We start from the raw sequence: 14,429 nt of genomic DNA on the forward strand, positions 1-14,429 counted from the left end.
CCATTCTCCACCCAGAACCCTCCTAGCTCTCACCCTTAACAGGGGCCAATGTAGAAGCTTCCTTCATGGCTAGCACTCGGGTATAAAGTATCACATACCATGTAAAATGAGTTTTTATCTTGTTGGGCAGACTGGATGGACTGTACAAGTCTTTGTCATCATTTACTATTTTATTTAGATTTTGCTCACACTTTTTTCAGTAGTAGCTCAAAGTGAGTTACATTTAGGTACTCTGGATATTTCTCTATCCAAGGAAGGCTCACAATCTAAGTTTGTACCTGAGGCAATGGAGGGTTAAGTGACTTGCCCAAGATCACAAGGAGCAGCAGTGGGATTTGTACTGGCCACCTCCGGATTGCAAGACTGGTGCTCTAACCACTAGGCCACTCCTTCACTATGTTTACTATGGGTTTACGATGCAGAAAGGGAATCAGCATCTATAACTCGCACAGAACCCTAATCATATCCACACATTAGAACTGAATGTTGTTGTCCCCTTTCATTGTGCCCAGCCATGGAAAGGCACTTCTGTGTGGGGACAGAGAGCAAGCTCTTGAGGGAAGAGTCACTGCTGACTGAGTCCTGATGTAAGAAAGGTGACATTTTCACAAAGGAAGTTAAGAACCAAGGATTAAAAAAATGTCCTAGCCTCCTGCCTGATAGGGCTATATACTGTTACAGCTAGATTGAAAAACCCAACAGGTTTTTTTTTTTTTTTTTTAAGACACCAGCAAATTGCAAATTGTTCTCTGCATACACTGTTGCAATCAATGGAAAAAGGTAGCTCTCCTGTCATGCTATGGCTGCCCCACAGCCCCTGTAAAATTACACATACTAAAGGTAGGTGAGCCTTTATGAGTTCTGAGGATGCAGAGCACATTTTGAATTTCATTGTCTGCTGCCACGAATAGTAAGAAGCCAGCAGAGCCCTGTGCATTTGTTGCTGGATTCCCTGCTCACTAAACTGGCTTCTGGTCAAAACCTCTACCACCAAAATGGCTTACTAGGTTCTGGGCAACTTCATCATTGGTATGTTATTCAATGTATTCTAGTGTATGCTTATATTATAGTACTGATAATGACATTTGTCTTGTTATATGATTGTTCTACAGTGCTGTTAAGTGTTTATATTTCTACTCATGTTCATCCTATTACTAGGTTCCAATTTTGCTATATTGATATGGTCATTTTACTATTGTTATGCTGTTAAACCTATGCTAAAGTTATACCCAATAATACATTTGATAGGTATTAATCAGCAAACAAAGCTTTTCTAGAAAAAGAGGAAGCAAGGTGGTCGAACTAGAGGACATGAATTGAGGTTGAAGGGAGGAAGATTCAGGAATGTCAAAGTATTTTTTCACTGAGAGGGTGGTGGATACTTGAAACGCCCTACCGTGGCAGGTAGTGGAGATGAAAATCATAACGAATTCAAAAATGTGTGGGATAAACACGTAGGAATTCTGTTTAGAAGGAATTGATCCAAAGAAGGTTAGCAGAGGTGGCAAAACTGGTAATTGGGAAGCAAAGCCAGTGTAGGGTGGACTTCTGAGGTCTATGCCTTGATAGATTTGGATGGGCTGGAATGGAGTTTATCAAGGGCTTTGATGATAACTTCAAAAGTTTTTGAACAAGGACAGTGCCAGGCAGACTTCTACAGTCCTTGCCATGAAAATAGCACGGGCAAATCAAGTTCAGGTATAGATATGTCTTATCACCTCCTCCTATCTTACGTAATGAATTTCTCTCTTCGGGCAGACTGGATGGACCGTACAGGTCTTTATCTGCCATCATCTGCTATGTTACTCTAGGTGGTGAAAGACACCATAAAACCAGGGCATTGACAATACATAACCAGTGTGCCTTAAAAAAAAAACATCCCCAAAAACAGTGATCAATTCTGCAGCATCTGCTAGCTGGGTGAAATTTATTATCCATGTAAAAGAAAGGCCTGCAGGAAAAAATATTCGTCTTTAATGTGTCAATATAAAAACAGCATTTCAGACCTCTGGTCTAATGACCACAAAACATGGATTCAAGTCTCAGGCTGTACTCAATAGAAAGAGGGAACATTCCGCAGATTTAAGTACTCAGGGAGGGCAATGCAGTTTGAGTACAGCACAAATGCTCAGTAGAGTTTCATGGTTTGATGCTTTGAATAGCAAGATCTTAAAGATTTCACCAGGTTATCAGAAGCCAATGCAAAGCAAAAAGAGTAATATGATCTCCTAGCACTTACAAAATGTTGAGTGGCAGTATTTTTGCACAATTTGGAGTGCTTTCAGTGCAGAAGCAGAAGACTTATGTATAAACATTACAGTAATGAAGTACTGAATCTCTTAATGACTGTATAACTGTTTTAAGTTGTCAGCTGTAAGGGATTTTGAAATCATCACGATAAAAATGCTGTTTTGTCACTGCTTTAAATTTGAAGCTTCATATCCAGCTTGGGATCAATAAAAATAAACCTTTGAAACAGGTATATGCAAGTATTAATCTTGAGATATGCAAGTGCAGATTACCAAAATGGCTTAATATGAATTTGTTCTCCCTACCCCAAGTTTAGCACAGGCTTGTTATGCACCAACTTTAAGAAAGCAATGGTATCTGCATGAGGACTTTAATTTTTGTCCCTGTAAATGGTGTACATTATAGATTGGAGACATTTTGCCAGCAGTGGTAAGCAGTTTACAGAACGGGGCCACAGATGTAAATAGCATAGCTGACCCCTGCGGTTCCCCTGTCAAAGTGAACCATTAGGAAGCGTTATCCTCTCCAGATATAACTTGCTACCCATGCCGAAGTCAGGAAGGACTTAACCAGTCCAACACTTACCTGCTGTCCTTTAAATGATGCAATCAATACTATCAAGATGGCTGATATCAAAGTAGTGCAAGAACATAAGACATCTCATGTTCAAAACCCTGCCATACAACACCAAGACCTCAGTGCCATGGTGAGGTTGAAAGTGATCCAAAATGAGAATCTCTAGTCTTGTAACCAATTTAAGACTGCTTTTTCAATGACTTCAGCCAAGAATAGAAGTGGGATTATCTTGGGGATTTTTGGCCTAAACTAAGATTCTTAAATTAAAGGACCAACACTCATTTTTCAGACTAGGTGGAAGCAATCCTTCAGTTGATTTAATCCACTGGCCACTAATATCACTGGACAAAGTCTTAAGATTCACCAATACTATCAGTGTGCTCTACCTCTAAGTGTGGAATAATTCTCTCAGGAAAAAAGAGGCAGCACATCATCCACCAGAACACCTCTGTGGCAGGAAGGATGCATTATTACTCAACCTCATCTATGAGCATGTCTGCAAAGATCTGAGATACAATGAAACCATGCCAACTTGCTATTGTAATTATTCAATTGCTTCAATTCAGAGACGTTAACAAAAACAATCCTCTTTAAAGAAGCCTCTTGGTAGGCAGAGAGAAGACAGTGACCAAATAAGCAATTAAAGAAAAGAAAAAGCATCAGGACATGATCGCCAACATCTCACCATCTGTCAGTAGCCGTTTCACTCTTCAAATTGTAGTATAAACCAAGGTGCATTATGAGAACAGCAGAGTCACTAGTTTAGTAAGACCTAGTGCTCCGAGGTACCTCTAGAGTCATGCCACAGATTCACTGCTTCAGTTACACCTAAAGATTCAAAGAGAATCAATAAGCAATTTAGAGTAAAGAATGACTCAGGAATGGGGACAAGGCCAGAGCCCACGGGGATGGAAATAAAACTTTGTGCCCATGTCATTCTCTACTCTGAAAGGCCATTAATGAATTGAACAGTTATGTTCAAACTTGCATAGGGGATCCTGTGCATTCCTGCTACCTGTACATCTTCTGATAAGAAATTTTCTATTGCAGGAAGGAATGTGGAAGACAGGAGAGCTAGACTGAATCCTACAATTGTTGATGACTTGTTATTCCATCGAGATTAAAAATCATAGCAGTGCTTTATAGGGCATATTTCTCCCCCTGCTGGGGCATACATATGTCAAGATATTGATTAATGTGGTAATTTCAATAGTATAAGTGTATTTTCTAAAGCTTAGCCTAAAATACCACTAGACTGGTTTTGAAAATTTGCCAGTTCGCATAGAAAAAATTAAAATGATGTAATCTTTTAAAATATATAACTGCTATTTTAACAAGATCTTCATTTAAAGCCATAAACCCTACTGCAAGACTTAATAGGCCATACAAAACCAGAATTCAGAAACAATTATGGCAAAACACAAAGGTCCAGGGATGCTGGGTGAGTGAGGAAAGGTCATTCATGCCACGTCTAATAATCTGATTTAGAACTTATGCATGCACAATTCTAGAAGAGAGCCTGAGTTCATGATTCTTGGCTGAAGTGCAAGGTTAAACTAAACTCAGAGTTTTAAAGGGGGGGGGGGGGGGGAAGGATCATGGGCAATTGTAATCCAGGTTCCTGATGCTTGCTTCCAGCTCCGATTGATTACCCCTTCTCAACTTCAGCTACCAGATGCAACCCAACCACCCACCCTATTAACATCTTAAAAGCTGGCGTTGTCACCAAAGCAGTTTATCCTTGCAACAGCTACTTCTTTCAACAACTTAATTCATAAGGTTAAGTCAATAGGAATGCTGAAGCATCTTGATCATAATAGACACGCCAAGAAAGTACACAGGAACCCAAAAACCCACCCATAAAAAGCCAAGGACCAACCTGAAGCAAAGAGCATGAAGATAGGAATACTCTCAGCCTTATTGCAGAGATGGAGAGAACAAGATGAGACTGTATGGAAGATAATCATGGGGATGAAGCGCATCCTATATGAGCACACAATTCTGGAACAAATTACCACGAAACCTAAGAACTACCTATGAACTAACCAACTTCCGCAAACTACTAAAGACTCATCTCTTTGAAAAAAATCTACCAAAAGGATCAAAGCACATGAAGACCACACACACTGTTGGCAATGCATTAACACATTCTCCTATTACACCTATCCCCATAATTCTAACACACCCAGCCTCTCTCTTCAATATTATTCTTTCCCCCTATCGATACCTGGACATTGTTTCAACTCAACTCCTCATAATGTAACCATAATCAAGTAATAACTCATTGTACTTCCATCGTTACAATGTATTGTAAGCCACATAATCATGTAATAACTCATTGTACTTCCATCGTTACAATGTATTGTAAGCCACACTGAGCCTGCAAATAGGTGGGAAAATGTGGGATACAAAAGCAATAAATAATTAATTATGCTCTCAGCTACCACTATCAACCTTGTGATTACTATTACTTATCAAGTGCCAGCCTAATCATTAGGCAAGACCAGGCAATCAGTAACCTCTAGCAGCAGCAGCATTCAAAGATAAACAGTAGGAGCCGACAGCCACACAAACTCCAAGAACCATCAGTGCATACTTTAAACATGCATGATCACAATTGTTGAGTTTAATTAGCACCTTCTTGAGGGGACTGCAGGCTATTGGTTTGAAAGTTAATGTCACATGTCCACAACCCTTGCACCAGCTTTGTCAGTATCTACCACAAACATGCTTAAGATGATGCCCAATTATTAATAAGTTGTGCCAGACATCCACCCTCTTCTCACTAAAGCAGTAAATATACATTGATCCATGAGAACCTGCAGTAAAACCCAGGACTGAGGATGATGGGGCCAATCTGCTACCAGGGGTTTCAGAACTAGGCATAGGGCCCTATGGAGTCAAATGTTAAGACTTTAAGAGGCTATTAAGTATCCCGGGCCCTTTCTACTGATTGTGCTTAAAACCTTCCCAGGTCACTGCTTTAGGGTGGTAGAGAGAGGACAGGGGAAAAAAAATCCCTTGAACCTCATAGCATTAAGGGGATTTGAATTGGGTCCCCAATTAAGGCCACTTAGTACAAGATTTTTTTTTTAATCCATTAGTGTCCAGTAGTTAACAACTTTAATCCCTAGATTAAGGAAAGCGTAGTTCTAATAAGTTTACCACACCTTGCTCAACTACAGCTTACAACTGGAAAGCAGAAAGATTTTGCTGTCCATTGAGCAAGCAAGTTTCAGTTACACATGTTAGTACCTATCTGAAGTCCTTTGCAAAAAAAAAAAAAGCCACCTTAAATGCACCTGTATTAACCTTTATGATGAAAATCACATGGTGCATCTCAATCTAGCAAATTGCTCAAAAACCTCTCTCACAAAGAAGACATTCATTTTATAGTAGGCAAAGTAACTTTCATTTTATGGTTTTTCTCTATTCAAAGCATGCAGGGACAAAAAAAAAAAGCCCTGTCACTTTTAGAGTGGGTCCACTATGGTTAAGCCCCTAGCACTTCACCTCATAAAACATTATCCTGCAATAACTTCAAAGTCCTGCCACTTTGAAAACCAAGTACTGTTTTTTTTCCATAAGAAGGGAGAAATCATTGACCAGATCAAATTAAGGATCTAGTGTGTACCCACTGGCTTTCCTACCTCTTGTGAGTTTAGCACAGCTGTCATTTGGGGTCTCTCACACAAGGTCAACTCAACCATTAGGCAAGACTATGGCAGTAGCTTTTTGTGGGGGCAGCAAAAAGCAGCCAGTCAAAGCTACACTAACTCAACCTGCCTCTTTATAGCACGACCATCACGTGCGTTATCAACATGTTGCGTGCCCTAAGTACGTCTGCAGCCCCCACCCACCCCCATCCTTCCACGGTTACTCCTTAATAGATTGCAATCCATGAGCCCTTTTCCAGGCTGGGTTTCTTCCCCCAATACTATGGAAACTGTCATTGAACCCCACCCCCTTATCACACGAGAAAGGGGGATTGTGGGAGGGGTGGAGGAAGAAGGGAACCGTCTTCCAAGCAAACTGTGGAAAACAAAAGAGAAGAGGAAAGGACCTGCAACCCCTGTTTTCCCAGCTGGTTCTACACGCATTTGACCTGCAGCCTCAGCATTACTCTTACAAGAACCAGTACAGATCACTATTAACGCTGCACCGTCTAAAGATCGATATATCCTGACTTTTCAAACAGAACTTCATTTGCCACAACTGATGGGGCAAAGCCTTAGCTGCCTTCAAGGACGCCGCTTTGCCTACCTGTCCCGGGCACTTTACAGAGACCCCAGAGCCTAAGCCAGGCTCAACTGAGGAAGGCGACCCAGCTACTGCCAAGAGCAACACATCAGTACCGGAGCCACTTCCGACCGCGTCCACTCTGCTCGAAGAGGCAGAGCCCACTGGCTCCACGTTTTAATGGAGGGCCCCGCCCTCTGGCGTTCAAATCAGATGGGAGGAAAATTTGCCGGGAGCGACAGAGCCCAGCCCCCCCTCTCCAAAAGCGGTTCTCGGAGCGCAGGGCTGTGTTAGAGAGAGTTATTAGCAGTAGTAGTAACCCTTCTACTGTCTTCACTGGTGAACGAGAGCGGAATCTAGCCAAATAACAAAAACGTACAGGAGAGAGACGCACAGGACCCGATGGCACCTGGGTGGAAATGAAATAATTTATTTACAAGTTGCACTGATTTTTTTTTCCAGCGCAGGTTTATAGAATTTACCCCTTGGGGCTAGATTCTATATATCATGCCTTAAAAAAATCGGCTCTACAACGAAATAGGTGTATTCTATGAAGTTTGCCTAAAATTTAGGTGTACTTTATAGAATAAGCCTAAATTTCTGTGCAGTTTATACAGTATGCCCAGCGCCCGTCTGTGCGACTACATTTAGTCACAGGCACTCATGCCAAATAAAACTTGGTGTAGATGCCAACCTTAAATTACATGCAGACCAGGTATATTCTATAATAACAGGCATACATTTAGAAACACCCACAACCCGATCATGCCACACCCATGGCCACGCCCCCTTTCCAACTACCGTATTTAACTTAGGTGCATCACATTGCAGAATACGCTTTGACAATTGTGCGTGTAAATTCTAATTTGTGCCAATTAGCATGGGGACATCAAAGCATATCATTGATGTTCTAACAGGATGGGTGTGGATAGGTGAGGGCTGGGGTGATCAACAGAGACATACAGCTTTATGGTTTATAATGGGCTAGGAACCCCAGATCTTGTTAAGTCCTTTCTGTTGGTCAGCATTTTACAGGACCAGGACACTGTACCAGTGACTTCACAGTGAGAATCCTGAAAGGTAACTTTAAAACCATACAAGAATGTAAGACCTTTGAAGTCAGAATGATTGAATATTTTAACACCCAACAGAAAGGACTTAACAAGGATCTGGGGTTCCTAGCCCATTATAAACCATAAAGCTGTATGTCTCTGTTGATCACCCCACCCCTCACCTATCCACACCCATCCTGTTAGAATATCAATGATATGCTTTGATGTCCCCATGCATACCTCTAACCCACCCCCATCCTCCCACCCTGTCAGACTGTCATAGTAATGCTTGAATGTTTTCACTTATATACACTGTCAGCTAGCACATTTGCTTATTTCCGATCTGAGGAAGAAGGGCAACCTTCAAAAGCTAATCAAGAAATGTATTAAGTTATGTCCAATAAAAAAGGTATCATCTTATTTTCTTTTCCATGTTTTATTTTGTTTGATTTCTATTGATAGAATTTGCAGGTAAGTGCGTCGATATAACAGTACCAAGAACCCTGACAAACAGCATCTACATGTGTAAAGAATGACATTGTCAAATTGGCTTTTGCATGTGTAAATGTCACAGTTTATACGTGTAGATGCTATACAGCCTTTTTAAAATAACTTCATTTTTTGCTATAGGTTGATGGTTTCAGAGATAATGTGTCCAGACAAAGCAAATGCATAATCAACATTATGTATTTAAGAAAAACAAACACGAAAAAAAGACATGGGAAAGGCAGAGTTAAGACACTGAGCTAAGCACCAAGATCTCCCATTTTTTTCAGGCTCTAAAGCAGAGAACTTTGTCTTCCTAAAATGTGTTTGATCCAACCAAGTGAATAAAAAGTATGCAAAGAGGCAGCTCAGTAGCCACAAACTTGAACTGCTATTGGCGTAGATCACCATCACACCACCCTGGGGCAGTCTCTCATCTGAAAAGGTTTTGTTCCTATTCAGCCATTTGGCTGAAAGGTCCAGGCAGACCTGGAAGAGGCTCAAATCACAAAGACCAAAAGCAGTGACAGAGACAGAAAAAAAATCCTTCAGGAGAGAAGAATAATCAAAGTTTACGGGTTGCACTGAAGCACCTGGAAGCTACTTCCCAGGAATTCATTAGAATTGAGTCTAACTGCCCAGTTTCGTTAGGTCACGGGCACTCTGTGCCTCGTGAAAAGATAACCTAGTAAAATATGAAAGGGCTAGAAAAAACAACACCTTCACTGTGATCTTACCATCCAGGCTTCAGGAAGGGGAGAGAAGGGATTTCTGGATTTAGCTCATGCCTTTTGCAGGTGTAGCTCCAGGGAAGTTACATTAAGGTACAATAGGTATTTTTCTGTCCCTGGAGGACTCACAATCTTAGGGGTCCTTTTACTGAGCTGTGTAGCCAGATCTTGAAGGGAGGGGGGCCAGAGCCCAAGGTGGGGGGGGGCATATTTTGGCCCATCTCCCTGCTGCCGCCCTCCCACTGCCACCTCTGCCCCCCCCCCCCGCCGCTTCTGCCTCCCCGCCAGAGGTGTAGCCAGGTTTTGATCTCAGGGGGAGCAGACTTTTATAAAATAGGCGCCAGTTGGTGTCAGCTAGACAGAAGTGTTTGTGTTGTTGCTCAAGGGCTGTGGCGGGCAATGATTAATACAGGCTGCCTCTGTTGCGTCCTGCCTACAATGAAACAGTAAATTACATCAGGAGGCAGGACGCAGAAGAGGTCCCTGGACTGGCCAGAGCAGACAACTTATCTTAACTTCAAATAAAAATATTCAAATCGAGACCATCACCTCAGGAATAGCACACCCAGTCCTTCCACTGCTAGACACCTTGTTTAAATCAAGATGGTCTTTTGTTTGTGTGGTGACTCTACAGGATGTGAAGAACACTAGTCTGGAGCATTTTTTATTTTGGGTGACAAGGGCCAACAAAGATGGCCCTTGCCCCAGAGTCTACTTTCAAATAGGGCTAGACACTTTGTGAAATAACATAAACCCCTGCAAAAAGACACCCAAAACCTATACTGAAAACTTACCACACCATAACAGCCCTAACCCACCTATGAAAAGGCAGTGCTATAAATATTACTGTGGGACCTAGAGAAGTGTTTCCATAGGTGGTCCTGGTGTACCCCCTTGCCATTCAGGTTTTCAGGCTATCCACAATGAATCTGCATGAAAAACATTTGCATGTAATGGAGGCAGTATATGCAAATCAAAGTCATGCATATTTATTGTGGCTATCCTGAAAACCTGTCTGACAAGGGTGTACTCCAGGACTGCCTTAGAACACAATACTTACCACACCATAACAGCCCTAACCCACCTATCAGACGACAGTGCTATATATAGTACACTGGGCTCTGGAGCACCAATATACCTACTATTGGGAAACTGGAAAAAGCTGCACCATTACACATTCCTACACAGATGGTGTAAGGATGGTGAAAGGATAGGACTCGGAGTTCAACCTACTCAGTTTTAAATTAGCAATGTAATGTAGCTTCCTCGTCCCAGAAAGACAGCAGGGCCTTCTATGCATAAAGAAATCATCCCCTTCCAGCTAGTTTCAGCTATCAGGTAAAACCAACATTATAACTGATAGCATCATTTAACAAATTCTTTTGTGTGGGACTCCGGAGTGAAATCTGGATTCGCAACAGGATCGAATATAATCTCAGCAAAACTCTGCACCTTCTATTATGTATTACAAACTCCATATCCCCCCCCCCCCCCAAAATAGAGTGAAACGGAGATGACAACAAATCATACAAATGTATTCAAATTCTGATTTTGTAAATGATGCCTACACATCCATAGAGGCCTGCAGTCAGTCTGCCTCTCTTTTACACATCCTACTTGCCCTCAGCCAACACACCTATGGAACAATTAAACTATTTAAAGATCCTTCAAGAGGTAGTGTCTCATGATTTAGGCTCTAAAACCCTTTGTGATGTTTTGGTGCCACCTCAGTAAGGCCAACTCACAATCTCTCCACTCTAAAACACTATACACAAACTTGTGCAAAAACACACTGAGAACCTTGCCAAACTCCAAGGACAGGATGAGCGATAACCTTATGCATGAAACGGCAGCGCTGTAAATATTATACCGGGCACTAATACACCAATACACTACCTAGTAAAAAAAAACAAAACAAAAAGGACTGCAAATACTACATGCTAGCAGAATACTGCACCTTGATCACATATGAAAAAAACACAACACAACAGATATGACACAAGGAACTGGAATTGAAACTTAAATGCAAAATATCACAGATACACATTTCCAAAAGCTGACATATTGCAATTAATAAATTCTGAATAAAATACTTTTTTCTACCTTTGTTGTCTGAGCATTTAGTTATTCTATTCGCTTTGGTCCCAGTGTATTCTGTTTTATGCCATGTCTTCTTTCCATTTGATATTTTTTTCTCTCACCATGTTCACCATCCTCCTGTGTCCTTATGAGTCCTTTCTACCACCTGCAGCCCTGTCTCTATCCTTCCTGCAGTGTCAGCATCTGCCCTCGAAATGTTCCCATCCAGCCCTTAAATTCAGCAGTTCCCATCTAGGTCTTTGTCTTGCGCCTGCATTTCCCTCTCTCCTGCTGTGATCAGTATTGCCCCTCTGTGTCAGTAAGCCCCCTCCCCATCCAGTAGTGCCCCTTTGTGTTTTTATCCCTTTCCCTCCATATCTCACATCTCGTTTCCCTGTCACTCTCCTCTCTCTCTCTTCCCTTCTTCCCCCACCCTGGGGCCAGGATGTCTCCCTCTTTCATCCCACTCCCCTCCCCCACAGTTCAGTATTTCTCCATCCTAGGTCTCCAGGGTCTTTTCCCCCCCTTTCTTACCTAGTCAGTCAGCCAATCAGTCTTTCCCTTGCCCCCACCCTCCAAGCTGATCCAGCATTTATGTATCCCTCTGCCTCTACCTCTCCCTCCAGCACCTCTTCCTGTCTGTCTGTCTCTCCCTCTCCCCTTCCAGCAGAGCAGCACTTAGTTCTTCCTCCCTTTTGCCTGCATTTTCTCCCTTTATCCCCCCCCCCCCCTTGGTTCCAGAGTCTCTCCCTCCGACGCTTGCTAAGCTGCCTCAAATCGCTGCTGGCAGGGGCACTGCAGCATTGAAAGATGCTGCCTGGGTGCCTCGATCTTCCGTGTGATGTGTTCTGTCTTCTCTTATGCAATTTCCTGCTCCGCGTGGGCAGTTCACGTCACAGGGAAGATCGAGGCACTGAGGCAGCTCCTTTCAATCGCTCCGGTGCCTCTTCAGCAGCGATTGAGGTAGGTTAGCAAGCACCGTCCAACCGCGGGGAGCTGGAGGGAGGCAGAAGTAAATGGAGGTTATTTTTGCCATTGGGGAAGTGGGACGGGGCGTCTGGAGACGCGTCGTAGGTTAAGCACTGCCGCTGCATGCTGGTCCTCTCTCTGACGCACAGTCTTCGTGCTAGAGGGGGAGGGACTAAGGCCGGCGGCAGAGAGAGAAGAGGAGATTTTCCAGCCTTGCAAAGCGCAGCTTCAGGGAGGGAGGAAGCAGAAAAAAATATTGCCACGAGGCGCATAGGCGCCATTTTTTTCAAATCAGCTGTTTAGGGGAGCGACCACGCCCCCTGCGCCCCACCTAGCTACGCTTCTGCTCCCCGCTGCTGCCGCTGCTCCCCCCCACCACTGCTGGAAGGTACCTTGGCTGGCGGGGGTCCCTAACCCCCGCCAGCTAAAGTGTTTGTCTCATGCTGGTCGATCGCTGGCGCCCTGTCCTGCTTTCAGTGCCATGCACTCTTGTTTAAAACGAGCATGCATAGCACTGAAAAGCAGGACAGGGCACCAGCAATGTAAGACCAGCGCGGGACAGATACCTTAGCTGGCGGGGTTTGGGGACCCCTGCCAGCCAAACCGGGCCCCCCTATAGCTACGCCACTGCTTACCACAGGTTAAAATGCACTACCGCAGGGTGTGCTTAGGCATCTCACAGTGATTTAGGGATTGGCAAGTGCTACCCATGCGCTAAAAATATAATTTTTTTTTAAACGCTGTGGGTGTGTTTGAGGGCAGCTATGTTTTTTTTTTTAAATTTGTATTTATTTATTGGTTTTGTATAATAACAAACATGTTGCTTATCAAACAGTCATTCACTGATACAATCCAAAATATTCCCGTCCCCCTCCCTCTCCCCACCCCTCCCTCCCCAGCCGATTATACATTTAAGTTACATGTCATGTGGGTTAAGCTCCGATATTGAGTCCATAATTCTGAAGATTCATTATAACGTCCCAATCTTTTGTCCGTAAATTTCTCCATTTCACCAATCAAAGATAGCTTCAAGAGCCAGTCCTCTTCTGAGGGTGCCTCTAATTGTTTCCAATGCCTAGCTATGACAGTTTTTGCTGTTGAGGGCAGCTATGTTAACCAGTGTATGGGCATGTTCAAATTTCTATCAAGGAAGATACACAATGTTCAACATTTTATGAAAGACTGGTATAAAAGCAGCCTGCCACACAATCAGTATAACACTACGGAGAACTCTTCACACACAAACAAGAGCGTAAGTTTTAAGACTGGGTTTTATTCTTAATGTGATCTTTCCATTTTTACCTAGCGAGAACTTCCCAGATCTAGTAATTGGCAATCGCAATATCCCAAAATAGAAGCAGTGTGCTGAAAATGAGTCTCTAAGTCAGCATTTCCCAAACTGTGCACTGCAGCAACCTCTCTGGGGTGCCACGGCAAATCCCGAACCGCTACTGCACACAGCAGCGGCAGAAAAGCAACAACAACAAAAAAGCCTTCAAGCGTGTGTTGTCAGTTCTGCCGGTCCTCTGTCCCTGGAACTGGAAGTTGACGTCAGCAGGGGCAGAGGACCAGCAGAGCCGACAGCGCATTCCTGAAGGCTGCTGCGGCACTGCACTTTTTTTGTTTTGTCACGGCCAATGGGGACAGGGAGTAAACAGTATTTGGGACTCAGAAGCAACTGCTAAGGAGGTTGGATGAAAACAGGAGACGGGATGCAGTAAAAAAATTGAAGCCAGCCACTAAGTCAGTAGTCTCTGTTTCCGTTCCCATTCAAAAAAAAAGCAAGCAAACCTATGAGCTGCTGCATCCGAGTTGTCATTCTTTATTGTTGGTGGCATTTTTTATTTAATCTCACTCATATGTTTTAAACATGCTGGCTTGTGCAGCATACAGGTGTACAAAGAGGAAGTATAATAATGGAATAACTTTTCATAGGTAGAATAGTAATTTGTTATAAATCGTAATCAGAGTGTTATTTGGAGGGGCTGGTTATAGGGATACTCTACCACTGATATATTTGTGCAAATAAAAAGATGGAGACCTGTGT

General features: G+C 43.0%; 1 protein-coding gene across 2 annotated transcripts in view; it reads right to left on the reverse strand.

The window, feature by feature from the left end:
* Nucleotides 1-7,219, reverse strand: part of ACSL6 (acyl-CoA synthetase long chain family member 6) — a 51,755-nt gene extending 44,536 nt beyond the window's left edge. Inside the window, exon 1 of one of the 2 annotated variants that reach the window (XM_030212624.1) lies at nt 7,090-7,219. The gene's annotated coding sequence lies outside the window, so the exon portion shown is untranslated. Of the gene's footprint in view, nt 1-3,511; nt 3,531-7,089 lie in introns of those variants that run through there. The other variant, XM_030212625.1, reaches the window with a different exon arrangement.
* Between the last annotated feature and the right edge of the window lie 7,210 nt (nt 7,220-14,429).

The sequence above is a fragment of the Microcaecilia unicolor genome, chromosome 8 (genome assembly GCF_901765095.1).
Source record: "Microcaecilia unicolor chromosome 8, aMicUni1.1, whole genome shotgun sequence".
NCBI classification, from domain to species: Eukaryota; Metazoa; Chordata; class Amphibia; order Gymnophiona; family Siphonopidae; genus Microcaecilia; species Microcaecilia unicolor.